The following is a 27,794-nucleotide window of genomic DNA, read 5'->3' as shown; positions in this document are numbered from 1 at the left end:
TGTCCTGAACATAAAACACCATGTGGGATATTGTTCTCATTTTATAAAAGAGAAAGTGGAGGGCTCTTTCTGTTGTACCACAAAGCCTTACTAAAGAGGGCTTAAGCCCAGCTAGATGACAGAAACAAGGAAATGAAAATGACTTACTTGTTTCCAAGTGCCTGGAACCCTTTTTATACGACAGGAAGGACTTCCAGGCCCATGAACAACTGACCATTTATCTTTTCAGAGCTATTGCTCCCTGAGTATACAGCTCATGGGCCAGACCCTCTGCTTCTCCATCTTTTCCACATCTCACTGGTTACCATCACCCATCGTGTCTGTTGTTTTATGTGTTATAAATTAGATGCTTCATCTCTTTATGTTCCCCTGCTGAAGGTGTGTTACAGTATGGGTTTTTGACAAGAACTGGTTGACTGACTGCTGACTCAGGTATATATCATAATGGTTTTGTAGTTATTTAAATGGTTTTTTTCTTGATTCAAAAATGCATTCACTCGGGGCGCCTGGGTGGCTCAGTGGATTAAAGTCTCTGCTTTCGGCTCAGGTTATGATCTCAGGGTCCTGGGATCAAGCCCCGCATCGGGCTCTCTGCTCAGCAGGGAGCCTGCTTCCCCCTCTCTCTCTGCCTGCCTCTCTGCCTACTTGTGATCTCTGTCTGTCAAATAAATAAATAAAATCTTTAAAAAAAGAAATGCATTCACCCCTCCCAGTAGCTTTTTTTTTTTTTTTTTTTTTTTTAAGATTTAACTATTTATTTGAGAGAGAGCTCAAGCAGGGGGAAGAGCAGAGGCAGAGGGAGGAGCAGACTCCCTGCTAAGCAGGGGGCCTGACACAGGGCTCAGTCCCAGGACCCTCAGATCCTGACCTGAGCCAAAGGCAGATGCTTAACCGACTGAGCCACCCAGGAACCCCTCCTACCAGTAGCTTTGTATTAAGTCATCAATGTCTTTTTTTCCCCCTTTTTTTTGTATTTTGTTCCCATTAGTTGTTGGATTTAAATAATTTATATCTTTTTAACCTTCTATGTTAGCACTTCCATGCTACAGCAATATGTGTTTTAATAGATTAACAGATAAATAATGTAAGAACAAGAGTAGTAGCAAGAAGGTAAACGCCTTTTAACCCCCTAAGAATCAATGAAACAGAAGGTCATGACTTTATGTTTAGAGGCATAAGCTGAATCTATTGTGCCTTTCATGTTTGGGTTAGATGTTAAGAAATATAATAGAAGACATGCAGATGATAAAAGAGGAAAGCCTTTCCTTTTTAACTAATATACTCCAGAGCAGTCCTCAAGAGAGGATTCTGTTAGCTTCAAAAGTTATAACCTCCTTTTTTTGGAAATATGTGAATCATGTTATAAATGAAATGCTATAGGATCTTTATAGATCACAGCCGTGCTTCTTGATAGCGTTCTACCTAGTCAAGAAATCAAAGGACAGATTTTTGCTGTCCCCTGAAAAATAACTAGGGAATGAGATTCCCCAGGGTCTCCTTGTAAGACTCTGCTCCTGGAGCAGGATATTTTCCTGTATTGCTATCCTAACTCCTTTCTGCTACAGATGGAGCTCACTTGTTTTACTCTCAGGATAAAGGCCCATTTTCTATCACAGATAAGCATGTTTTTGTATAAGTGTGTATTTGATTTGGGTTTTTTTTTTTCCCCCGGCTTACTCAGATATAATTGATACACAACATTGTGTGAGTTTAGGGTATACAGTATAATGATATGTAGAGCAAAGTGACTGCCACAAGTTCAGTAACCTCACGTTTTTTTTCTTGCAATGAAAACTTTTAAGATCTGCTCTCTTAGCAGCTTTCAAGCGTACAAAACTATGTTCACTGTAGTCACCATTGCTGTACATTCCATCCCCAGATCTCATTGATCTTGTAACTGGAAGTTTGTGCCTTTTGATCCATCCCCTTCATCCATCCTCCTCTCAACCCCCTAACAACCACCAATCTGTTCTCTTGTTTCCATAAGTTCATTTTTTTAAGATTACACATTTAAGTAAGACCATACACTTGTTTGTCTTTCTCTGTGTGACTTTTTCACTTAGCATAATGCCCTCGATGTTTATCCACATTATTGCAAATGTATTAACTGATTTTATAAAATTACTTTTTACCCTTCTTTTTTCACATCAGCTAATCCTATGCCCTTTAGCCTTCTTCCAAAAGACTTCACCTTCCAATCTTTGATTCCTTTTCTCTACTGTCTTCTAAATCATTGAACTTTAAATCTGTGTTGATACAGTAAGACACCAACATCAGCTTTTTTTTTTTAAAGATTTTATTTATTTATTTGACAGAGAGAGATTACAAGTAGGCAGAGAGGCAGGCAGAGAGAGAGAGGAGGAAGCAGGCTCCCTGCTGAGCAGAGAGCCCGATGCGGGACTCGATCCCAGGACCCTGAGATCATGACCTGAGCCGAAGGCAGCGGCTTAACCCACTGAGCCACCCAGGCGCCCCCATCAGCTTTTTATTATAAATGTAAAACATGCATGGAAAAGTAATTTAAGCAATACAGAAAGATAAATGTGAAAAGTACAATTTTATCTCCCCGTCTTGTGCTCCGTTCCTCAGAAGTAACTGCTTTTGACTATTTTTTTTGTTTTTATCACATCTCAACTATAAATAATATTTTTATGTCTGTGTTTATTAATTTATCAGCTTTACTAACTCCTTGCTATAAAAAATGAGAAATTTAGCTCACTGAACTATTTCTCATTTTTTTTTTTTTAAAGATTTTATTCATTGATTTGACAGAGAGAGATTACAAGTAGGCAGAGAGGCAGGCAGAGAGAGAGGAGGAAGCAGGCTCCCCGCTGAGCAGAGAGCCCGGTGTGGGACTCGATCCCAGGACCCCGAGATCATGACCTGAGCCGAAGGCAGCGGCTTAACCCACTGAGCCACCCAGGCGCCCTATTTCTCATTTTTTATAACATTTTTCTTTTTAGTTCCACCAACTACTTACCTTTTAAAATTAAACAATAAACCTCTATATTTTGAACCGTCATTTGTAGATAGTATTCCTTGACTCCCTACTGTGTATGAAGAAATTACCACCCTACATTTCCCTTTATCTCTCCCCATCTTCTGTTAACTGTCCCACCACATTGGCCTTGTAAAGATTTATGACACTTATTTTCTGTTCTGTAACTTACAGTTAAACCTTCCATGTGTTAACTGTAAATTGGTCTCAAAAAGGGAAAACTACTAAAAACTCATTATGATATTATGATTATATAAACACTGTTTACTACAGATCTATAATTTATTGGATGTATCATTCTGTGTCACTAAACTTAGTCCCTCTTAGAAGAATTGTATTGTGTTCAGATCAAATGGATTTGATTTTCTTACAAGTGCTCCGAATTCTTTCCCATATAATAAATAAATAGCTTCATATTAGCTAGCTTTTTGTTTTCTTAATTGCCTTTTTCCTATTTACAGAAGTTTCTGAGACATACTGATTGTTCTTTGGTTAATTTTGAACAGACTGCTTCCTAAGCCTACCACGTAACTCAAATTTCTCTTTCTTTCCTATCTAGTTTGGTTTCACTCTTGGATTTATTTTTCCTCTTGTAGAATGTGGGTAAATGGTTAACAAAACCCTGTTTCCTTTGCAGTGAGATACTGACCTTGGGCCCAGTTACCTCTTCCGATCTGTTCCCCTAAAAACCTGATGGAAGTGGAATGTCAGCTATTAGGCAACATTGCTTATGAGGAAAATTGCCCCTGATTAGTAAATTGCATCTGGCTTGGGAGGACTGTCAATATCTGGTTGGAAGCCATAGCTTTGGGTTTCCTGAGTGTGATGACTTTTGTGACTAGGCACGTCCCTTGTGAAAATTCTGGGATCTTTGTTTATGGAGCTATTATAAGAGATAATAGTTTCAATCTGGAAGATGAGGCTTCTGAACTAGAGCGGCTCCACACCTGCCCACGCTCACCTGAGCTGTCCTGTTGCATGCCAGTGGGAATAGCTCCTGTTCAGTGGTATAGACCACTGCAGGGACTCCCACTAAGCAGAAATGCCTGCTGCTGCTCCAGTGGCATAGTGTTCTCTGTTCTCTCTCCTGGGTGAATCCAAAGCCAAATAGGACTTTGTTGGGTCTCACTCAAGATCTCTCATAGGCATTGCACAGAGTAAATGTATTCAGAATTGTTTTCAGAAAAAAGGGTATGTGAAAGGCAAATTTTCAGAATTCTTGCATGCTTGAATCCTAGTTTTACTGGATACAGAAGTCAGTTCCTTCAGAATTTTGAAAGCTTGGATTTATTGCCAAATAGCATCTAATGTTACTGATGAGAAATCTCATAGGATCTGATTCTTATTATTTGTAGTGATATATTTTCTCCTGTAGAAGCCTTAGGATCTTCTCATTATTGGAAGTGTTAAATATCACAATGATACAGCTGGATGTGGACCGTTTTGATTTATCTGCTCACTTTGCTTCAATATGGAAACCTACCCTGCTCCCCTCAGATGTATAAATAATATTGCATCCACCTGCCGTTTTCTGGAAATTCAGAAGAATCTTGATTTGCTTATATCTTTCCCTCCAGTTTGCAATACCTTTATGAGTGTATTCCATTTGTTTTCTTTGATGTCACTCATTCATTTCCAGGAAGGGAGAAAGGTCAGTGTGTGTCATCCATCTTCAACCCGAATCCCTAAAAGCTCTACTACATGGGCCGTTGATGCTTCCCAATGACCGCAGTCCTTTTTCTTTCCTTCCTTGTGCATAGCTGTCGTGTTTCCTGCCAGCAGATATTCCTTAACATACCGACTTCATTCATGTTCATTTTTTAAGCAGTTCTTCATGTTGTCATAGTCTCATTGACTGATAATTTTGTTCATAGAAGTGCTAATCATCTCAGCCATCATCTGTCCAAGACTATGCCCTTGGCAAACATTTTGGCAAATATAAATTACTAGCTATAAAGAAATGATCATTGATACTACTGAAAATTTTCTTTTTCCACTGAAGAATTCTGTAGCCATAATCAAGAACTACCTAGGATTTCTAGTGTTTAGCAAAATTTTTTCACAAGCTATCTACCTGCCAGATATATTATCTGGATTCCCTCCTAAATAAGTTTTCTTCTCCAGCCTCAGTGTTCGTTAAAAATGTTGTCAAGAGTTTTTAATAACTGAAGAAAAAATATATATAATAAGATTTTTTTTAAAGCAGAATGCAGAAGTGTAGAAATATTATCACAAGTAGGAAAAAAAAATATGGAAGAAGAAAGCCTGACGGAAATAGGCCAAAATGTTGTTAATGGCTGCCTCTGTGGACTGGGATTATGTAAATTATTTCTAGTTTTCTGTACTTTTGACCAATTTACATATATTTCTTTTATAATCAAAAAGATGACTTTATTTGGAAAAGATGTTTTTTCTTGCTGCAGTCATAAATGTTTTTGTAGATGTTTGTCCTTGCTGTTATTTGAGCAGCATATGTTGGCAGAGTGGCATGGTTTATTCACTGCCAGCAATAAATTAAAGAAATTAAATAAGTGCTGTCCATAGCAGTATCCTAGTAGCTTTTCAGAACCTTGAAGCCACTTACTCTAAGCACAAGTTGTGCTTCCCTGAAAAGGACACCTGAGCCATATTTTCCTTATGCTGCTTCTCCCCTTGGGCCTCTTAAGGCCCCATTCTGTGAGAGTACTGCCTCCTTTTGCCTTTCCCCAAGACTTCAAAAGTCCATTTCCACCCAGGGTTTGCCCTCTCAGAGGGGCCCAGCCTTCTTGACCTCGGAGCACCCCTGTGGGTCAGACTGTTTCCACAGCATCTTAACTTGAGAAAGTTTCTCCCCTGTGCCTTCCCTGAGAAGCATTTTGAAAGCATTTGGCAGCTTCTGTGTCACCTGGAAAGGCCTCTGTGGGGTCAGCTCGCCTCCTCCCAGGTCTTCAGTGTTGATATTATTATCACAGAATATCTGTACCCCCTTGCTGAATATACTGCTGTTTAGTCCTGGGGAAGGGCAGCCTTCTGTTCTGGGGTCGGTTTCTATAGCTGATGCTATTTATTCACCGGGAATCTCAGAAAGGGAGTCATGTTTCTTTTTCTAAGTGCTGCAGTGGTTGAGGACAGCGGGATAAATTAAAGGAGGAGAGTTACAGCCTCAGAAAACTCTTCCCAAGTATAGCAAGATTGAAAAATGAGACGTTTGAACCTGGACCATTTACCTTGCCTGCAATTTTGTGCATCTTCTGGGCCATTGTCAGTGCTAAAGTTGAGACTGCCAGCTTTTCTTCTTAGCCTGATGCTTAACAAAACAAAAATCTTGGGCTGGTTCCGGGAGGTTGCTGCTAACCAGGTGACCTAGGGTTTGTGCATGGATGGCTTGCCCTGTTAATGTGATGCAATAGAACAAAAGTGGGTTTTAGAGAAGGAAATGTCTCCACCTTTGAGGTCAGTGACAGAAGAGGTTCATACAAAGTGTCAAGTTTTAGTCTCCAGGATGGCACTGCAGCCCTTGGCTCTGGCAGAGGTCCTGTATTGAAATATTACTATTTCTTGCAAGTCTCTGCTGTGCTAACAGCCAGTTACCCTTACACACCAGACGCCTGTCCCTGCGAGGCTGGAGGAGTGTGCTTGCTTGCTCCTTCTGAAAGAGGGAGCCAATTAATGGGCTCTGGTTGTGTTATTGTCACTGTAAAAATGCTCGCTGGAGATTTTATTTTCCTCTTTTCAGACTTAATTCCATTTTTCTACACAGCTTTTGACAGTAATGAAAAAAGCCAGTCATGTTCTTTTCCTGTGTTTTTTTTTTAAAGGGCAAAACCATTGGTGTTAATTTTGTCACGAGTTTTAGAACTTGAATGATAAAGAAACATGTACCTGTAGGAGGAATGGCAAAAAAAAAAAAAAAAAAAAGTAAGAAAAGAAAAATGAAAAATTAACAGAATTCAGATAAAACGCATATATACACGGAGGACAGGTCTGATACTAAGCAGATCCCAGGCTAATGAGGCTGATATATCAGAGCCTGCCCTGTAGAAGGCTTCTGTCTGTTAAAACAGACTTGGAGACACGTGTTAATCAAATATGCGGTTATGAAGTACCAGAAATAGATGAATATTTTGGAGTAGAAAACATCAATAAGGAGTCAGTGACTCATACTTACCCATCCAGAGAAGGCATTTATCTTTTGTTCTATAGAAAAATTTTATACTTTACCCATATGTTGTGGGAAGTAGATTTTCATCCTAAGTAGGTGAATCAAGTTCTAAATTTAGAGCTATCGACAGGTTCTGTGGACCACCAGTGGGGAGACCTCTCCCCACCCACAACATTTGACAGGTGAAGGAGCAGGAAGGACATGTAGTCCCCTCAGATAGCAAATGATCAGAAGGGAGAAGCTGAGAGCTCTTTTCCCTATTCTGTGAAGATAATTTTTTTCCATGCCTGTTATTAAAGAAATGAACAGACTTACAGTAAAACTTTCTCAGTGAGCTGTGTGAACACACTTAAAATGTGCGTGGTCAGAAAGATTTTTCTTTCATTATGGAATAACTTTCATACTAATATTACATTCCAAATGACAAAAATCAATCAAGATCACACCAGTCCAACTATCATCATCCCTTTTGTTTCCTCCGCTCTGTTAATTGCCCCCACCATGTTCTCTCTGCACCCTCCCTGAAGTTTACTAACTGTAGCCAGAGTGGCACATTTTAAGGACAGTTCTGGCCTTACACCTGCTTGAACCCTCAGCTGGCTTCCTATTGCTCTCTCAATAAAGACCCAAATCTTCACATGGCCTAGAGTGCCTGCACAGTCTGGCCCCCTCCTGCCTCTGCAGACATTTTCTGTGCTGTCTGTGTTCACGTCAGCCTGGTTCCTCTCATGACCCACCGTGCATTATGCTCTGCCTTCCCAAAGGGCCTTTGCACCTGCCATGGCCTCTGTCTGGAACCCGCGCCCTGTGCTTTGACTTGTTAACTCCCACGATCCTCAGCTGGAGGGCCACATTCTCAGGGAAGTCCGCCCTGATCACTTGTCTCAATGAGAGTGCTTTGTTATTCCCTCTCACAGAACTGAGATATTGTCCTTCACAGCTAATAATGCGTTTTGCAATGGCCCACTTCTTAGCATAGTATTGGATTACTGCTGTTCTCCCCTGTTAGAAGGTAAGCTCCATCAGAGCAGGGATTTGGCCATTTTATTCTTACCCATGGTACCCTAGCAAGGACTTAGCTCTTGTACTACTGTCTGAGTGAATGGATGGGCCGCTGCTACCACTCTGTCCCCAGTCATGATACATTTCGGTTCCATGTGTCCTGCTGCTGTCCAGAGCTGTCCTCTTCACAGGGCTCACTCAGGAAGTCTGTCCATCCCCGTTCAGAGCCTATCCTGTGGAGCAAGAAAGAGTTTGTGGGAGAGCATAAAAGTTGCTCGTTGACCCTGATAATGTAGTCCTTATAGCCCAGGAATGTGTCTCCCCAACTTCTCTATATTAATCCATTATTGATCTGTCATCGCTGATTCATTCACAGCCTTCCTCCACAATTTCAGTCATCGCCAGAGGCCCCATCTTCTCTGGGCTCCACATCTACCCTTGCCCCTTCAAGTTAATGACTTGGATCCCCTGGTAACAGTTTATCACTCGAGATTGCTTACTGGCTGGAAGTCCATTACCTTTATTTTTAACCACTCTTCAAAAGAGTGAAGTTTTTCTTTATGGAGGGGCCAAGTGCTTTAAACCTGTTTGCCAGCTGTGCCCCTTTCACTTCAGTAATCGATTTGATTTAAAATCCCCAGTTTGTCAGATTAATATGTTTCAGTTGCTTCTCTGGATTTTTAGAGTAAAACGTTAAAAAACAAAATAGAACAAAACTGGCCCCCTTCTCTGGAGAGGAACTCTAAACCACTTACCCAGGTAGTGCAGGCGTCTCTCGCAGCAGGATGGGTAGAGTTTGTCCAGCAGAACAGACCTAACTCTGGAGTCTTGAAGCTCTGGATTCCTCCCCTGGTTTCCGGATGGCTGCAGAGGGTCCTGTCCCAGCACTGTCCAGAGTGATGCCTCAGAGGCACCTCTTACCACGACCAAGCCTTGATTAACCCCTTCCCTGGGAGAAGCATTGCCAAGAAAGCAATGTAGGCAGCCCCTTAATGGGCCCCTAAGGTCAGAATCACATAACCCTAAATGAAGGCAGGCAAGTCAACACACAGAGACACTGGAACGACAGTCATCAGAGAAATCCATTTATAAAAATGAATAGTCAGCATGCCCATCTGCAAAACAAGGAAAGTAGAGCCCGTCTATTAGTGAACAAAAGGAGCAGGAAGGAAAGTCAACATAGATTTGATCATATCTTCTTAAAGTGGCCTGCATCAGTTTGTCTCTGAGTCCAAGTGAGGAGAGCCATCTTGGTAATCTCACCATGATTAATGCTGACTCACCTCTATCCCAGAGTGCTAAGGGTCTCAGATTTTTTTTTTCCTGGGTTAAAAAAAGAAAAAGGGGCCCCTGGGTGGATCAGTCGGTTAGGCATCTGATTCTTGATTTCGGCTCAGGTCACGATCTTGGTATCCTGGGATTGAGATCCACATCAGACTGTGAGCTTGGCATGGAATCTTTTTGGGACTCACTCTCCCTCTTCTTCCCTTCTCCCTCTGCCCCCCGACTCATGATCTAAATCAGTCAATTAATTAATTAATTAAAATCTTTTTTTAAAAAAGGAAAAGGAAAAATGAAACAAGATAGGACCAGACAGGGAGACAAACCATAAGAGTCTCTTAATCTCGGGAAACAAACTGAGGGTTGCTGGGGGATGGGGAGGATCGGGTAGCTGGGTGACGGACATTGGGTAGGGTATGTGCTATGGGGAGTGCTGTGAAGTGTGTAAGACTGATGATTCACAGACCTGTACCCCTGAAGCAAATAATACATTATATGTTAATTTTAAAAAAAATTTTTTAAAAAGGAAAAAGAGAAACAAAGTGTTCCTGTGAATTCAGGGATCCAGGATTTCATAGAATCAATTTTTAGAGCTAAAAGGGCACTCATCCTTGACTATCTGATTTATTCTCTTGGCTTCAGCTATCTCTTTCATTCATATTTTTCATTAAATGTTGGCCCTTCTGCAATGGCTTCACAGACTCACCTTGTCCAAAACTAAGCTCATTGTCCTCTTTCCCCATAAAGCAGCTCCTCTCCTTTGAAGGTCCTGCTTGTGTTGGTGTTTAGCCCCTCCTCCTGGGCATATCTTACCCTTTTGACTCTTGCCTCTTCCCTGTCCCTTCACAATCAGTCAGGAACCATGTCTTTTCTTTTATACTCTTTGTTCCTTTATTCTGTTCCCGTTGCCTCCATCTTAACTGAGACCTTCATGCCTCTCCGTTAGACTATTATAGTGATTTCCCTCAATCTGTACTCTGTCTGCATCTTTGCTGTTTTGGTATCTGGAATAGTGTTGCCAGATGGGATTGGTCTGGCCTTGCTTCCCTGAACAGGCGCCTCAGTGGCTGACTGAGAAAAATCTCGCATCTTTGCCCGAGTTGCCTTCTTTGTCTACACGACCAGCTTTTGCCAAACGTCTCATTTTCAAATAGCCTGCCCTACTGTTAGACTTCACGTTCAGATTTCAAATATATAACTACCATACTTATCTGACTCTCACCTAACTTTCTTACCTTTATTTCTTTAACTGTCTCCTTATCAGTATCATTCTTCCCTTTCAGTCTGGCCCAATTGCTGTTGTCAAATGAGTCCATGCTTTAGATCAGCTAATTATCTTTCTTCCACTGGATGGTCTTCAGATCTCTAACCCATCCCTGTTCCCTTCAAGACCCAGCCAGAAATGCCCTGTGAGTTCTTGATCTTTCTCTTCCCAAATACCGGCAACTGCTCCATTTGCTGAATGTCCCACTGTATTTTGTTTCCATGCAGCCTGACAGCATTCCCTTTTTCTTGGGTCTGTCTCAGAGGAGGGAAGAAATAAGGGAATTAGGCTGGGAGGAAGTTTGCTTCTTAAAAAGCTGGCCATTTTTCAATGTGCCCTGGGATCTACCCCTTAGAAGTAGAGGCCAGATTTTCTCAGAGTAGCCTCTAGGTACTAGGTCTTTAATAAAATGCATAGCCCAGCCCGCTGTGATTTAGTCTAATATTTGTTGAGTGACCTGAGTAGGTAAAGGCTGCATTGTGAGAGAGAATACTAGGAGACAGAAAGATAGTTCTCCAAAGAAACTTACAGGTTGTCTGCAACTTCTGAAAATTCAGATACCACCAACACACACACACACACACACACACAAAGTATAAAATACAAAAGAGGATCCTGTAGTCATAAAATGGTTTAGCTGAAAGTACCTTGGAAGTTATAGTGTAAGCCTCTCATTTTACGGATGAGACTCTGAGACAGGTAGAGAGTACAGATGCCTCCTCAAGTTCTCGTCTAATGGAAAGATCCAGATTCCAATCCAGATACTTTGATTCTGAATCCCTTGTTCCCAGAATGTTGCATGGCCTATAAGACCGTAGTAAGAAGCAGTCCTGTAAAGGCTATGAGAGTGTAGACATGATCAGAATATAGTATGAAATTAGGGACGTGTTTCTGAAAAGATGCATTAGGATCCTGGTCGCTTACTGCTGGCCTGCATTGTGACTGCAAACACTGGAGACTTCCTGACCAAAGGAAGCTATGAACTTAGACTTAAAGATCACACAAAGGTACAAGTCAAAAGTCGATTCACCTTTCAGAAGGCAAGATGAAGACTATAGATTATAAATCCACTTACATTTTCGTATGATCTTCTATTTTGCTCTCACTGTAGCTTCTTCCACAAAATATTAATTTATCCAGCCTTTTAGCTATATCATAATTCATGTTTTAAAAACTGATTTTAAAGCATAGTCTCCATATCAAATCACCTAGAGCTTCGTTATCTAGGTTTGGAGTCTTTTAGCTTCTGTTTTTCTTCCCTTTTCCTTCCTATTGCCTACTTAAAAAAAAATCATTACACTGTTCATTAGGCCATTTATTAGACTATTTTCTTCTCCCAAAAGAGACTCGCATGTGTGTTTTTCCTCGGTTTTAAGCCAAGATCCATAAAGCATATTTCCCCCACAGTTGACATTTTCTTTTCACAAGCCCTTGAAATGGAATAGAAGCGAATTTCACCATGGTGCTGTAAATTATGTACTGAGTATCAGTAATAAACATTTCTTACAAAGTTTTAAAGTATAGTTTCAGAGTGGTGATCATCTGGAATTGCACACATTTACCAGCTGCTTTGGAGAGAGTTACTGAGTGCTTCCCGCTCATACACTTTTCACCTCTTTATCCGAATTTATACAGCAGTACCCAGCGCTTGTAGTAAAGCGAAACAGAGCAAAAGAGCGTTTGCACTCCTAAGTAACGTAGCTTCGCGGGCTTGACCTGGGAAGGGTGAGGGAAGTCATCATCTTGTTGGTCCTTCTCTCTCCAGGCTGTTGCACATTAGACTTGTACCAGAGAAGTAGTGATTTTCCTCCGATGAAAAAACCCAGATGATATCCCTTCCTTCCTTATCTGTGCTTCTCAGAACCTTTAGTGTAAGTGTTTTCCGTAGGGGTGATGCTCCAGCAAAGAAGGGCAGCTGGCTTTAGTGCCACTGCTATTAGAGGAAAATAACTTGTTTATGTTGTTCTTTTTTCCTTCCTAATTCTCCAGGGAGTCGCTGAATTCTCTATAGGACTTGGCAGTGGATATATAGGCTTAATAGAAATTCTGACTGCTGGAGCTTTGAAATGTATAGTCTTTTCCCTGGGGTCTGCTAGGGGTGGGGGAAGGAGGGGCTCGTGGAAGCTAGTTTGTTTGTTTGGCATTTCCGAATCTTCTCGATTCATTTTTCTTAACTCAAATAAAAATCCAGACCTACTGTAATGTAATGCTGGATCACAGGCTCAAACTAACAAGAGGATACGATTCTAAAGTTGGTGTTCTCACAGCACCGTCTTGACCCTCCTATCATAGCCTCGGCCTGTTTCAAGGGAAACACGGAGATGGGGTTATCGTGCCCTGCGGGGACAGAGAACCCCAGTAACATGAAGTAGTCATCAAGTGTTTAGGAAGACATGGGATGTGCTGTCATCTACAGTTACAGATACATTTGTTTTTGGATTTCTAGTCTGTCTTCAATTTATACCTTCACAGTGCATTAATATCATATTTGTACATTAATATTAATTAACTTTATAAATTTCTGAGGAGATGAGAAGGGGGAATGTAGGGCACACAGTCTTCCGAACCATTCATATTTGTGGATGGAACAACTGATACTCTCAGATACAGTATTTTCTCCTTTTTTCACTTCCTTAACAAAGATTATCTTTCCCTAGTGCTGAATCACTGCCCTACTAAAGCCCCCAGTCGGTGGGGCGTGGGCCAGTGTTCACTCCACATTTGCTGTTTATCCGTGCATTCACTTAGAGGACATACTTTGAGCCACTGCTCTAAGTCAGGCACGGCACTGGGTGGGCACTTTCTTCCTCCCATGGGCTCGTTAATTAAGCTTTTTCAATCAGCTCAGGACCATAGTCCCCGAAAGGCCTTGATCCAAACGTAAACAGAAGCATTTGTGGACTCTGACCCAGTCAGCTAGACCAAATCTTCTCTGAGTGAATCAGGAGGGCTAACATTTGTGGGAGCAAAGCTGCATGCCAAATCTGGACCTACCTTCTCCATGGAAGAGAGTGGGCTTGGCCTTGGTGGATAAATAAAGGTCACCCCTTCTTCCTTCAACCTGTCGGAGGGAAGTTCAAGTGAGCCTCTGAGCACATCTTCCCGGAAGCGGCAGGAAGACGGCCTGTACGCTCAGCCAGTCCACTTCTTTGTCACCTTTGTATTGGCAACAATAACCTCAGCCACAGGGAGGCTTGGCAAGCAGCGCATGTTTTGTCGCACGCCTGTGCCCGTGCTTTGGCCACCCTCTCTGACGATAAGATGAGTGTGATGTGTCGTTTGTAATGAGCACTTGCAGTTTCTGTAAACGGTGTAATACCCTATAATAAGCAGTAATTTACCACTTATCCTGGATAACAGGAGGTTCTGCTCAGCTTTTAGCAATAGCCAAAATGTGGGTGATTTCCTTTTCTCCCCTCACCAATATGATGAATTTTTAGAGGCATCTTTCTCCTCACAGGTAGATTGACAGGTTGTTTTCCAAGTGTGTCCGAAATGTGTATTGGCTAATCTTGCCTTGAATGAGTCAAAATCAAACACAGAATGATTCTGAAGTAGCCATTTATAATAAAATGACTATATACATTCTTAAGCTTATTTTAGCTGTCTCCTGGCTATGCTTTTCCTCGGGGGATTAGTAGCTTGAAGCTTAGCCCAATAGCTTGGATGATAAAACTGCCAGGTCTCAAGTTATTGTTTTAAATTTCCTATAAGAGATTACATCTTAGGTATAAAGTGAATTCACCCTAGATGACTCGGTGCTCCTCCCTGAGAGAGGAAAAGGGCTATTATGCCATGTACTTTTCTCTCGTCACACGCTGTCAAGATTGGATGGCATTCTAGCCATGATTTTTTTTTTAATCACTGGGAAATACTTTCAGAAGAGCCATGGACTCGAGCTTTGCAATGAAGTCCTCCCCACCTCTATTGAAAGTCATCTCCTGACTTTCCCTAGATGCTCAGAACACCATAAAATTCAGTGTGTTCCTATAATAAATTAAGATTGCATTTTCATTAGACAGGCTTCTCCCCTTCTGAGGTACTGCTTATGTTACGCATTCATTCGTCCGTCTACCAAGGCCTCTTGGTAACCACTTACCCCCATCAGATGGCTTAAGCAAGACCAGCAGCTGTTGACTTTGTGCTATCGGGGAAGTCTTATGAATCATGTTGATGGGCTCCTTGGTACCTCCATGATCGTTGGGCACTGCCATTTATCTGTCACAGAGCTGGCCTTCGATTTCTTGCCTGGCACTTCGGTGCGTCTGACCTGCTAACACCAGGATATTGGTAAACCGTGGCTACTAAGATGCAGAAGTTGCCTGAGCTGACCTCCCATTTAAAAGATGATCGGCTTTTGGCACAGAAGGTTGCATTTTCTCATCAGAATGATAGATTGATCCTCAGTACGCAGAGCACCGTGAGGGGTGCTGAAGAAGAAAGAAGATAGACCCCTTGCCGGGCGTCTGGCTCAAAAACAACATGCATGTCAAAAGAGACTCTCCTATCAGCTGACTCTTTCCAAGTGTGCCCTCGGCCCCATCCTGAAGTCAGACTGTCTACTTCTCGTGTCTGCTTGAAAATTCATCCAAATCACAGAAGAGCTAGTGTGCAGCTTATGAAGACAATTTATTAGCACTAAAAAGCAAGCAAGTCGTACTTTTACAGAGTTAGACTGCTGATCAGTGAAGTGTTGGGAGAAGTGTGTGCTTGGGCAGAGACCAGGCCTCCTGCAGACCCTGGTGTTTACTGTGTTGTTCAGAGAAAGTGCTTCTGATCCATTTCTCAGGGCCATACGCGCGTAGCTCTTTGTTTCTCTGATCTGAATCCAGATACACTCACTGCAGTGGCTCTGGGGTCTGGGGAACTGTTGCTTTTGTTTGCTTCCTCCCACAGGGCCTCCCATTGACACTCTCCATGTGGAACTGAATTGAGTGTGCCCATGAAATGCCCTGACCCAGGTGGAAGCAGAGTTTTAATCAAGAACCAATAGAATAACCCATTTTCTGCCAAAATCTCTAGAGTCCTAATATTATTTGGTGCCCATTTTCCAGTTGTTTACTGGAATTTTATTTCTAGCCTAGCATGTTGTTTTGGGGGTTTACTAAGATTGATTTAATTAAATTAGGATTTATAGTTCTAGTGATCCTCTTACGTAGGAAGTCTGCATGGGGACCCTGCACTACAGATGGAACCTCGTATGTTGGCAGACGTGATGGAAGTGAAGGTCTTTCCTTCAGAGCAGAAGCGGTTTTGCCCTACATTTGACTTGAATGTTACTGCTTAGCTGCCTTTAGGATGATGGATATTTAGATTTCCGGTTGAGGGTGGCTTTCTAAGTTGTTCGAAACGATGTTACAAACCAGTGTTCTCCTTTAGAAATGTACAGGTCAGGGACACCTGGGTGACTCAGTCAGACAAGTGTCTGCCTTTGGCTCAGGTCATGCAGGGTCCTGGGATCAAGTCCCACGTCGGGTTCCCTGCTCAGGGGGAGTCTGCTTGTCCTGCTCCCTCTGCCCTTCCCCCTGCTCATGTTCTTGCTCTTGCTCTTGCTCTCTCTCTCTCTCATAAGCAAATAAAATCTTCTAAAAAATGTATAGGTCAGATGACTTGTTAATTTTACTACACTGTAAAGTAAAGGGGAGGGGCTATGGACAAATCAGAGTTGTATTTTCAAAGAGGACCTAAAATTTGTACCAGTGTTGCCAATCCCTGATACCCATTCTGTTTAGAAAGGAGGGCTAAGGAGGAAAAGCAAATCCCAAAGGGGGTCTGGGGGAAAGGACATAGGGAAGCAATATAAAACCTGTTGTCATCATTATTTCTTAAATGAGACATTCCTTTCCTTTCCTTTCCTTTCAGTAAGAACATATAACTTAGGTTTTCTTGAGAAATGAGGATCCTGATAGAAGGAGATCTCGAGTTTCAGGCTCCATCCAGGTTCTGAAGTCTTGTGCTGTGTCACACAATTATGGCTAGTGAGGAGACAGTCCTTTTTGTCTCCAGCCAGGGGCCTTTCCATGTCATCTTGCCCAAAGGGTCTGTGGACAGCACCGTATTTCTGTACCATTGGTTTCCCTGCATGTTTGGTTTTATGCATTCAAAAACATTCTGGGAAGGGGTTCAGAGGCCTCACCAGACTGCCAGAGAGAGCCATGGCACAAAAGGGGAAGATCTGAGGGTCAAAGGAATACTCACATATGAAAACCTTTGGAGAAAGCAGACATTTCCATACAAATAACAAGTGTTGGTTACAGACATCTTCGTAATCATGTTATTTTTTTACCTGCTCTCCAGTTGTTCTCCAGGGACCTTTCCATCTGGCGTGCACCTTAGGTCTGGGACCATTTGCTGGGCGAATCTTAAATCTTGAGATCGGTGACCTCAGCGGTTAGGCTTCAGCCAAGAGTGCTGAGAACCAAATGAAGTTCACACCGAAACCAAGTCCTCCTCGCCAGGCTCAGATTTCAGAATCATCTCTGCCTTTGCAGCTGCATTTGTGCATCAGGCCTGAAGGTTTTTTCCTAAAAGATTAGGGCTGGGGAAGAGGAGCCAGCCCTTGGCTTCACATTAGGGAATATTCTTCTCACCCTTCAGGCCTGCCCACCCTCTTTGAGGACTCGCTTGTTTTGAACAGGAAGCCTGTGCAGACCTTTATCCATTCATGCAGCCCATTTTTCTGAAGTGCCTACTGGGAGGTGGGAACTATGCCAGGCAGGAATCTGACCACAAAAGTCAGGGGCCCGAGGGAGTGCGCTGATACTTGCATTTTGGCTGCCCCAGAGGACGACCAAGAGCGCAAAGTGCAGGCAGCCTGTGGGGGAGCAGCTTCCTGTTCCTTAGCTGCATCCCAGGCCCTGGGGTGGGGGAGAGGTCGGAGCCCGGCCCCCAAGGAAGGTACAGCCTAGGGGATGAAGTAACGTGCAGACGGATAAAAGTGAAAATCTATGTTGGAATTGTGTTTAATGTAAAATTACTTTAATCTCAGCCTTTACACTAGCGGTTTTGTTCTTGAAGTATTCACCCTGACCTCGCCACCAGAAAGAAAATTGGGTAGTATGGCAACATTAACTGCACATGAATGAAGGAAAATTCAAAATAAAAAGACCTAGTAGAAATGAGGAGGTCTGACTCTCAGCCCGAGCTCTGCCACTGACGGACCCAGTATTCTTGGCCAAGTCCTTACTCTGCCTGCACCTCTGTGTCTACATCTATAAAACACCATCCCTAAAACAGGGCTTATTTACAGGCTCTGAGAGCTCTAGTTATTAAAATAGTCCAGTGTATTGTTATCTTACCAACAAAAATGTGAGGTACTTATGTAGAAGATAAGATACAATAGATTTCTCTCTAAGGCTCCTTCTGAAGTTGGCATACCACAGTTCTAAAGTCCTAAGATTGTGTGTCGGCTGGACAGATATACAGACACTGACAGACATATATGTTACACATATAAGATACATATGGGCACTTTAATAAACTCTTCCATAGGAGGTAGAACCAAACCCCACAGCTGCTTCTCTCTCATCTCCCCAGCCCCTGGAAGCTGTCATTGTCACGTACCAGCCCTTGGAAAGCATCATTAATTGTCGCTTACCTGGCCCCAAACAGCAAAGAGCTCCTTATCTAGAGATAAGCTTGCAAGCTCAGATATTCTTGTTCGGAAGTGAAAAAAAAAAAAAAATGCATAAGAACCCTGAAGTATACTAAATACCTTGAGCTTCCTGAAGATCTTGAAAGTCAAAAGATATATAGTTAAGTTATATTTGAAAGAAACGTACTCATGCAAGACAACAAACAGAAGTGCTCAAGCACGAGGTTCGATGAGTTCGTGTTGAAAGAAGGGTCAGGAAGTTAGGCTTTTCCTTCAGCAATCACTGAGTACACACCTCCTGACTGGAAGCCTTTCCCTAATGAAATATTAACATCCATTAGATGGTGGCTATGCATTAAAAATATTTTAACATTTGTATTTTTAGCCCAGACACAGGGGTATCAGTTAAAATAATTAGCCCTTGCCTGTAATCTAAAAGCCTTATCTCTTCACTCTCACTTTTTTTCAAAGGCAGATGTTTTAAAACTGATTTGAAAATCAAATTTGCCCTTCAGTGATTTCATTGGGAAGAAACATAGAAGTAAACATTATAAAGAAGGCTTTTCGGCACATTATGCATGCAAATGTGGCAGGCGAATTCAGGTTCGCAAGCAGGCGGAGGCGGGTGACTGTTCTGGTTGAGAAAGGTTGAGTTGTTTAAGTGAATACAAAGGTCATCTGCCCTCCGAGCGTGCTCTTCTGTCATTTAGGAGCGGGCCGTTGCTTCATGTTAGGCTCTGTCTGCCAAAAGGTAAGAATTGAAAGGCTGTGGCAGGCACAGGGCAGATACAGTGAAGCCACATGAATGGCGCAGTAGCCGTGTTTAAACTGTAGGACACTTTTTTAAAATTGAGCCCTTGGTCTCTGCATAGCCCTGTAGCAGATGTCACAGAATGGGGTTAAGGGGTTTCCATGCTTTTCTCGGAATACCCCACTCCTGGTGTTGAGGCTTTGGTTATAGCTATTAATTCTCTGCCCCAAAGACCATCTATGATATATTTACAGGTCTGTTCGATTACCTCTCAAGGGTCAGGGACGGTGTCTTATCTATTTTTGAATCATCAAAACTCAGCACAGAGGCTGACATGTAGGAGAAGCCTAGAAATGATTCATGAGCAAATGAATGAATGAACCTATGAATGAATGAATGAGTGGTTATATTTTGGGGGCAGTTTTCTTGAATGGAACAGTATTGTGGATTTTTCAGACTTACAGTGAATTAGATACAGATTAACACTAGGGAAGAGCAGAAAATGAGATTTCAACTAATCCAAACCAAATTCTTGCTGTCTTGAAGACCAAAAACTTGAGCCCTCCTACAGGTCTGGAGAGAAGAGGTCTCCCGTCCAAGGAGGTGTGACCACCCTGCCTAGATTTTGAATTAAGAACCCCTTTGGCCAGGCTCCTCAGTGGGTGGATTCATGCTTCCCTGGAGTGAGCCAGCCATGCCCTGGGAAGAGTCTGCTGGAGGGGGCAGGATTTAGGCTGGGCGTTAGGAGGAAGCCTGACCTCTTTCTGTGATAGTAATCCGTGATCCAGAGAGACTCATTGAAAAAGGCCTCCTTAAATGAACTGCAGCTCAAAGCCCAATGACAGAGGGGGGAGGGGGACCGTCTGGGAAGAGCTCTATGCTACATTACATCTATCTTTTATCTCTTTCTGTTTAAGAATCTTTATTTATCTCAGGTTTCTTAGGGGATGTGGTAAAAACTTGTCTGGGCCATTCTTCTCTAGTTTCTACCCTCCTTTCCTGCTAAAGGGATTCAGCTGAGGCAAGAGGCCTGCTCCATGTGGAGCGCATATCCCCTCATGCTCAAATATTTGTTGAGAGGAGCCCCTTTTATACCTTCCAGTGATTAGTGGTATATAAATAGCTTCAGCTAGAAGCATTCAGGAAACAGTCTTCGAGCCATCAGCACCAGAGGCGAAGGCAGTCTCGTCTGTCCAGGCTGAGGACAGTGCTAGAGGGACAAGCCTGAGCTGAGCCGAAATCAGGAGTCGGACGCTTAGCAGACTGAACCACCCAGGCGCTCCTAATACATTTTTAATTTATGAGTATGAATCCAGAGATCTCACTCTGGGCCTTTGGGGTGAGAGGAGGGTCTTGCTGACATAATAAAAAGAATGGTCCTATTTTCCTTGCATGTGGCTGGGCCATAGCTTACCCCTGGGAGCCGGTAGAGCCTTCAGGAGGGTTGGCTTAATGGCACTGGGGTGGGTGAGCTGCTGGGCTCCTGGTAAGCCCTTCCAGCCCCACTGATAGCCCACTTGACGTGCTGACTACTAGGTCAACAGCATGAGTCTTATACCACCATTGTGAATAGGATTCTAAGTCAGTAAGACTCAGATTTTGAAATCGGAATGATCCTTGCCCCTAATACTACACTAGAATAAGTATATATAAATGCAGGGATCAGAGGCATTTACATGAATTTGACCTGATTGAACAATAGCCCTCAAAAATGGCCCTTTTGATATAAAAACAATCTAATCCAGTAACCACAGAACTACATGTGACATGTTAATTCTGCACCAGCATCTTAGAGGTCTCTCAGAGTGCATGGTTTTAAAGTAGCATGTCTGTGTTATCCCACATAATGCATTTTTATTACCAATTATTGTCTGGCCTAACTCCGTGCTGGTAATTCTATTTGATTCTTTGACGGCATCATAAAATATTGATAACAAACCAAAGTTGATAATAACAGTGGTAAGAATGGAGCCAAGCACGATTTTTATTAATACATATAACAAATATATTTCATTTCTCCTGATTTCATAATTCTGACTATTATTCATCCACTTAACAAATAAATAGCATCCACTGAGTGACAGGCACTGAACAAGGCAGACAAGATACCTACTTTCATCAAGGTTACATCTTCGCAAGGAGGAAATGGGCAATACCAGATAAATAAGGAACTTTCAACTACTGATAAATGCTATGAAGAAAGTCAAACAGGAGGATAAATAGATAGTAATGGGACTCTTTAGGCAAAAAGCAGCTACTTGAGCTCAAATAAAGGCCACTCTGACAAAGTGACATTTGAGCTTAGTGATATAGTAAGACAGCCTTACAAAGGCTTGGGGAAAGAGAGTATCAGGGAACCTTAAGACCATCAAGGAGAAATGAACTTGGTGTGTGTGCTGCTGAAGCCTGGGGAAGGAGTCGGACAGTGCAAGGTGGGATGGAGAGGCCAGTGCCTCTCAGATTGTATATGACCCTCAGGTCTTGATAAGGAGTATGGGTTTCATTCTAAGAGCAGAGGGGAGTTATGTAGGGTCTTAGGCAAGAGAGTGCTATGAGCTGATTTCTGCTTTTTAAAGATCACTCTGGTGGCTGTGTAGGAAATGAATTGGAGGGAGATAAATATGGAACTGAGAGATAGATAAGGAGGCTGTTGCTATAACCCAGAGAGACAGGGTCTTGGACTAGAGTGGTGACAGGGGGATTGGTGGGGAGTGGTTTGCTGTGTAAAACAGACTGCTGATGGACTGGACTGGGAGCCCATGTGGGGACAGGGGAGAGGAGAGAAACAGCTCTTGATACATACCTTCTGACTCTGTCCTCAGTCCTGGGCATTTATACATTTCACTGTTTTAATCAATGCCTTGACAGAAGACAGAGGGCAGACATGACATTCAAAATGACCTCTCCAGCCTCTAATGTGGGACCAAACCAACAGGATGGGATTTAATGGGAATAAATGTGATGCCCTCCATTTAGGTTCAGAAAATCAATTGTACAAGTACAATAGGGGGGCAGACAAGCTTGAGAGATGTTTATGTGGAAAAAAAGCTGTGGTTTTAGTTGGCCACAAACTCAATACTAGCTAATAGTTAGGAGGAGGCTGCTCTAAACTTTGGGCAGTCCTAGTCTACACTGGCTGCCCCATGTTCATATGCCCATGCGACCTTCCTGTTGTGCTCAGTGTTGGGCAGGACACATGTGTTTGTGCTTAAAGAAGGACGTTGCAAATGACCGGATGATGAGAGTCCAGGAAGGTGGTGTGAAGGGTGGTCCATTGAAGGAACCAGGGATAAAACAAGACCCAGGTAAGACGAGACCAAGAGAGTTGTGAGGTGATGATAATGATCTTTATTTAAATTTTTTTTTAAGTAAACTCTGTGCCCAACATGGGCCTTGAACTCATGACCCCCAGATCAAGAGTTGTATCCTCTACCAACTGAGCCAGCCAGCCAGGTGCCCCTGATGATGATCTTTAAATGTATGCAAAGCTGTCTTATGGAAAAGAGACTCTAATTCTATGAACCCCAGAAGTTGGTATTCACATGTTCTGTTCATACCTTTAACACACATTTAGTGAGCATCTACTCTGTGCCACTTTTTTTTTTCTTTAAGTTCCTAAGTGTACGGTGCTCATTTTGGTCCAGAGACAGATACAGAAATCAGTAAGTGCAGTAAGAACAGTCGAGAAAGTTCTCCTGGGGGAAATACCACTGACACTGAATCCTGAAAGGTAACTGGATGCCAGCCGGGGCATTGTCTGGGGTGGACAAGGGCACTGGGAGGCACACGAGGCAAAAGGAGCAGCGTGTGCAAATACACGAGATTTGACACAGCTTGGCGCATTCAGATAACTAGACCTGGTTTGGCCTAACCGAGTTGTGGGCTGGGAGGCCCGGGACTGCCCATTCTTGCTTCAGGAGTGAGGAGGATTTGTCCAATAGTGTGCCCTGGGCTGCCCCTGAAGTATCACATGTCCACAGGAACGAGCTGGAAAGAAGGCTGGAGGGACAAACTGGGACCAGATTGTGGAAGACCCTGGACGCCATGCCGGGGAGTTTAACCTTATTCTCTTCTCAGGCAGAAGAGAGGGCTGCTAAGCATATGCCTTTTGGGTAGAATGTACCTAGGACAGACAGACCATGAATTAGCAGTAAGAGAGACTGGAGACAAGAAAAGCAGCAGTTAGAGACGAGGGTTAACGAGCATCTACCCTAGAGCGATAGCCGTATTCCAGGTGAGAAGCTGAGGTGGGGGAGCAGCCGGGGGCTTTAGGAAGGGCAAGAGAAACTCTAACTCTGCTCTAGTGCCCTGGGGCAGCAAGCTGGACAGCCATGGGCCCAACAGTCAAGGCAGAAGGGCTCCTTCTGAGCAAACCTTATGGTTCCAGAAGTGCCATATTGCAATTTCTCAAGTCTGTCCACTAATCAGTCTCAAGGTGCCTGCCTGGGTTCTCGGCATGGAAAGCCTGCCAGCCCTCTCTGTCACACCCTCCCTCGCAGAGCAGGACACTCTGAGGATGCTCTCCTCTGTCAGCAGGAGGAGCTGCAAGTACGGAGGAAAGTGGTCCCCTGTTCCCTGTTTGCTCCCGAGACAGGGACTTGTGACCTTCGGCAGAGGACTTTCTGGTCTCTTCTGAAGCCCTCTTGAACCGGTTCCTCAGCCAGCTAAGTCCGGCTGCCACTGTGGCCAGCCAGCCCTGCTCTCTCGTCCACCTCATGACGTCCATCCCCTTCCTTTCTTCCTGCACCCTCAGCAGCAGGGACGAGGACAGTCACTGATGTGTGTGTCTAGGGCTCTGGAGCATACCACAGGGCCCTTTGTTCTCCAGCCATTTTCGAGAGGCTCATTGTTAAGTCCTTGGAGAACCTCTGGATTAGAAATCTGAGGAATTAGAAGCCAGGAGTGGAAGAACAGAAGCTGGGGACTATATGATAAATACGTGCCCTTAAGACAACAGTAAGCGACAACACTTACGCCTCTAGCCAGGACTTCAAAGTACAGACCCCCAAAGAGGTCTCCTTTGGAGAGAAATCAGAATGCCAGCCTTTTTTGAGAACATGAACAAAGGGACTCCCTGACCCCCCTCTCGGGGCCATGTTCCGCATCTCCTTACAGTAGAGCGTTTGGTTTCCCTGTTAAGTGACTTGAGGTACACGCTGGACAAGAAAGCCACTCCAGGACACACTTGTTAAGTAGTCAGCCTCACACTGCCCAAACCTCTGCTCATCTCAGCCGTAAAATCCTGGGTCAAATTGTGGTTATAAAGTCGATTGCTTCCAGAGCAGCCCTGCTGTCTTTAGGTCTTTGTTTTATTCAGGGCTGTTCTGTCAGCTGTAGCTTGCCTTTGATGGGCCACAGCAGTGTTTTTCATGTCTAACTAGTGTTTTAATGTTTGTGAGAGATGGTGGTTAATTGGATCCCTGTGGTACCACAAATGGCTTCAGAAGCCCCTTATGTCGGGGGAGGGAACTCTGTGACTGTGTGTGTGTATGCGTGCACGTGTACACACGTAGCCTCACACCTGAATAAGCACCATGAGATTTACGTTTGTTGGCCCACATCTCAGTTTTGAGAGTTTTAATACTTGTTTTCCCAAGGTCGGAAATCTTGGCACCACCCCTAGATCTTAGCCTTTCTTCTCTCGGACTCGCTTGTTGTAGGTGCAGTTCTTGGGCCTGTTGGAGCTGCCAAGCCAGGCTTATCCTGGTCATGGCTCACCCACACCCCCAGATCTGCTATGAACTCTGCCCATCTTGCTGACTGCCCTGTGCCATTGGGTCCCCATTTATGGACTTTCCTTTCACAGGGGTGCAGCGATCACAAGGGCTCCCCCTCCCCAAATCTGTGAAAGCTTCCAAGTGCCTGTCTGTCGCTCCCTTGCTGTGTTTTGTCTGTTTTCCTGCTGCTTCATTTAAGGGCTCATGCCTGACAGCTGTCCCCCACCCAGCTCCTTCCTCCTCTACAAAAGCATGACTTAATATGCAAAGGGGCTCTTCTGCTAGGGCCCAGCGAAGGGGCCTATGGGACTGTGGCTCTTATCTCAGGCCACACGCCTTTGAAGGCAGGAAAGGAGGGAGCAGGCAGTCCAGTTTTAGTGGGCAGAGTGCTGATGAGTCTCATGAGGAGGAGCCTGGAGAGTCCCGGAGAGCTCTTGCTCGGAATGACAGGACACCAGGGCGAAGGGGCCAGCAGGTCAAAGGCTTTCGGAGCCAGGTGAAGTGGTGTGGGCACCTGGGGTCCCGGCAACCCTACCTCAAGTCCATGCCATGCCCCCAAGCACACCCGTGTGGCCACACACACCCCAACCACACCCAAACCCACTCCATACAGAGGGCTGGAAGGGGGCCGGTGGGCTCCATAGCTAGTGGGACTGCCCAGGGGGTCAGTCCTCTGCCTTGTCACTGATTGACTCCCTCATGGGCGTCTCTCCAATCACTGTACACATCTACCGGCTCGCACAGGTACAGGACCAGTGTGGGACTTCTCTAGGCACATGGTACAGAAGATGACTCTGGTGTTGCGGACACGGTCTATTTTCTCCTCACAAAACTTCTCGTGGTTGCAGGAGGGGCAGGTGTTGGGTCTCTAGGGTGCCTGTCGTCTTCTTGGAGGGTAGCTTCCATTTTGACTTTCTGTCCCCAGTGTCTGGAGGAGGTCAAACACTCACCTTCCCCCATTGCGATGGCCTCGTTCACCCAGGAGACAGTGGCTTCCCTAAATCACTACACTTTGAGTTATGCAATTCATTTGCCTTGGTAGGGTTCCATGTCTTACTGGTTTTCCAAAAGAGAGGGTTTCACACTCCCATCCCTCTCTAAAACCTGAGGTGACCTATTTCTAGGAACCTCAATGAGACTAATTAACATTCCTGTGGGTGGAGAAGGTTATGGCAGGTTAGAGAACAGGCAGGGACAGGGATAGGTTAGTATCTCTGGGCAAAGCAAGCTGGTGTGCTCTAGGATTTGGGATGCCTGGGGACTAAGAAGCCAGTCTGCCTCTGGCCTGGAGCTTTATGTTCCTTCCTAGCAAAGGGACTGTGCTCACTCGTTGAGAACAAGTATCGTTAGTCTCTTTGGATATGTCATACCTGCCTCAAATGATTCAGTGTACATGGAAGTAATCTCTAAGTGATAAAACTCTATGCAAAAGGAAGACATCACTAGATCTCTTCGGTTAGGTCATAACTTCCTTAAAGTCCAGGGTTACTTCTGACACTTCTTTGCATTTTCATAGGTAGTCCTTAATCTCTCCTCTTTGCCTGGCTATGCAAATGACCATTGACATAAGCTGGTTAAATGACCATTTCCAGCCCAAATGGAGTTGGCCTCCTCTGTTAGTCTCTCCCATAGTACTGTGTTCTTCTCCTTGAAAACACCTGTCACGATTTATGATTTTATGTTATTTGTAATTTGCTTACTAATTTCTATCATGGCAATAGATTTTAAGTTCCAGGAAAGTAGGGACCCTGTCTGCTTTCATTGTTCATATCTACATTCCCAATACCCATATAATGCCTGGCACATACGAATATTTTTGAGTTACTAAAGGAGGGGTTTCCCAGAAGGACATTAGCAACTTCAGAGCCAGAGAATGTCTCTCTTCTTCTAGATCTCACCATCTAGGGAGGTCCTTGACCTTCACCAGTTTTGCTGGACTAGCTTCCTCATGTACCCTGGAGCATCCTGCCTCTTCCCATGACCTCTGAATTTGACTGCTAGTGGCTTGATTCAAGTGGATCTCAAAGCCTCTAGGGCACATCACTGGGCAAGAGGAGACAACTTCCTTCACCCATTTATTCTTCTGTTTGTCTACGATGTTGTGGGCGATGAAGGGATGGATGGCTTTGAGGCTCCAGAGGCACAGAGGTGGGTGAGTGGACTTTGGATGAAGCTTGCAGAGACAGATGCAGAGGCTGCCCTGGGAGCACCCACGGGGAAAGCATACTCTTTCATCTCTTCCTATCCGTGGTACCTCTGTGTCCCCATCTCACAGGGAGCTCCTTGAGACATGCATTCACCGTCTACCAGCAAGAATTCCATCTGAAGTTACTTACCTTCAGCTACACATGCCTTTCTGAGTCACATTTATAGGTTTACCCAAATTAGATTATGGAATTGCTGTATTACACTTCATTATTACCTGAAATTATACTTCCATTCTGAATGGCCAAGTCTTATAAGCAGTGTGAGTGCTACCTGACATACATACTCTGAAGCAAGACCCACATTAAGCGGAGTTTATAATGGGTGATATTTGGATAACTCTGATTAAACATATAAATCATGAAAATTAGAAATGGGAAGAAAGCTCTTTATTTGGATTAGCTACATACCAGTGTTTGGCTCAGTAATGGATCATTCTTTCTCCTGCAGATCTTGTTCTTACCCAAGCTTTTTTTCTTACATTTTTATCTTTCTTTCATGGCACGTCTTTACCCATGTTCAGCCCTTCCAGTAGACAGAGCCTCTCCATTTCTGCTCTTTGTACATTGTGTGTACTTTGGCTGGTAATCTCTAGAAGCGTTTGTGCAAGGTTTTTGAGTATTTTTCATCCAACATTGGTTTTGCCCCAAGGATCATCTTCCCCTAAGCAGTGACACTGGATTTTGACGATCCTTTTCTTCCTCATCATTATGAGATGGCCCTTATCCAGAAGTATGCTCAAGACCATATCCACATTAGGAATATTGCTCAGAAGGCCAGGGGCTTGCCAGCTGAGCCAGGCAGACAGATAAAAATCCAAGAAGAGGAATGACAACATAGA

At 43.8% G+C, this 27,794-nt stretch overlaps 1 protein-coding gene and 1 pseudogene across 2 annotated transcripts in view; one reads left to right on the top strand and one right to left on the bottom strand.

The window, feature by feature from the left end:
* BTBD9 (BTB domain containing 9) overlaps positions 1-27,794 on the top strand; it is a 416,829-nt gene that overhangs the window by 345,757 nt on the left and 43,278 nt on the right. The window lies entirely within an intron of this gene.
* On the bottom strand, positions 25,430-26,143 carry LOC122917385 (annotated as a pseudogene).

The sequence above is a fragment of the Neovison vison genome, chromosome 1 (genome assembly GCF_020171115.1).
Source record: "Neovison vison isolate M4711 chromosome 1, ASM_NN_V1, whole genome shotgun sequence".
NCBI classification, from domain to species: Eukaryota; Metazoa; Chordata; class Mammalia; order Carnivora; family Mustelidae; genus Neogale; species Neogale vison.
This window is presented reverse-complemented; position numbering and strand designations above follow the sequence as displayed.